The sequence below is a fragment of the Fukomys damarensis genome, unplaced genomic scaffold, assembly GCF_012274545.1.
Source record: "Fukomys damarensis isolate Sample0158 unplaced genomic scaffold, DMR_v1.0_HiC HiC_scaffold_34, whole genome shotgun sequence".
NCBI lineage: Eukaryota > Metazoa > Chordata > Mammalia > Rodentia > Bathyergidae > Fukomys > Fukomys damarensis.
Window position 1 is genome coordinate 1314297 of NW_022900946.1, and position 1260 is coordinate 1315556.

Sequence of the window (1260 nt, forward strand, 5' to 3'; positions counted from 1 at the left end):
GCCCCCCCCCCCAGCACTTGCAGTCTAACTGGGACGCAAGAACTCTGCAGCAGCAGCGGGTCGAAGGCAGATACCTTATGTTGAGCCCTAGGGCACGGGGCTCATCTGGGGTTGTGGGAACGTGTAGCCACCTCAATGAGGTCGGCGGTGAGAGCCCACTGAAGCATGTCTGTGCTCAGGCTTCGGGGATGAAGCAGGGTTGGCAAGAAGAGGGAACAGCACGCGCAGAGCTGCAGAGCTGCGGACCCTGTGCCCTGGCGAAGGAGCCTGGAACTGTTGCACACAGACCGTTGTCTGTGTGTGTGTCACCTGGTTCCTCCTGCAGGAGGAGGAGCAAGGGCAGGGAGGGCGCCTCTTGCTGAGCGCTGGAGCCCACATAAGTGCTGGCACCTGCCTGAGAGTTGTGACTGAAAACGTGGGAGGTGGATGGGGCAGGGGCAGACAGTGTTGACAGTCTGCTAAAGCATCGCTCCAGCCAGGAGTCAGCGGGAAGCCGGTGGAGAGTTTAAAGTGGAAAAGGAACAAGATCCGATGGGGGCGGTAGGAAGTCACCCTGACAGTGATGAGAAAGCTGGAAAAAGGAGCGAAAATGAAGTGAGGTCAGGTTGGAAAATAGTGATGATTCTAGCCGGGCGTGAGGGCGCATGCCTGTAGTCCCAGCACTTTGGAGGCTGAGGCAGGAGGATCGCTGTGAGTTCCAGACTAGCCTGGGCTACATAGTGAGTTCCAGGTCAGTCTCGACTACATAGTGAGACCCTGCCTCAAAAAAACAAAACAAGAAGAAAGAAAGAAAGAAAGAAAGAAAGAAAGAAAGAAAGAAAGAAAACAGTGATGATTGTACACAGTGAACAAGCGGCCTTCGTTCTGGCACTGTCAGGGTGAGGCTCCCATGAGGAAACGGACCCAGCGAGGCTCAGGGGCCCGGCGAGGTTTCAAGTTGGCACTCTCTCCATTCCTCCCTTTGTAGCGCCCCAGCACCGGGGGTGACTCCCCAACATCCAACATCTGGAGAAGAGCCGATCTGGGAGGAGGGTGGCGGCGGAGATTCGCTATTCCTATCCTTTCCCGGCAGAAGGTGATTAAGAACTCCGGGTCAAAGAAGATCCCGCGGGAAGAAAAGAGGCGGGAAGAGGGAGTTTGGGTCTCGGCGGCCGCCGTAGACGCAGCGCTCCGGTCCCCATGGCAACAAACCAGAAGCCGCTCCAGTATTCTGGGCGGTGCTAGCGCCGAGGCTGTTTGGACCGTTTGGACCCGGAGCGG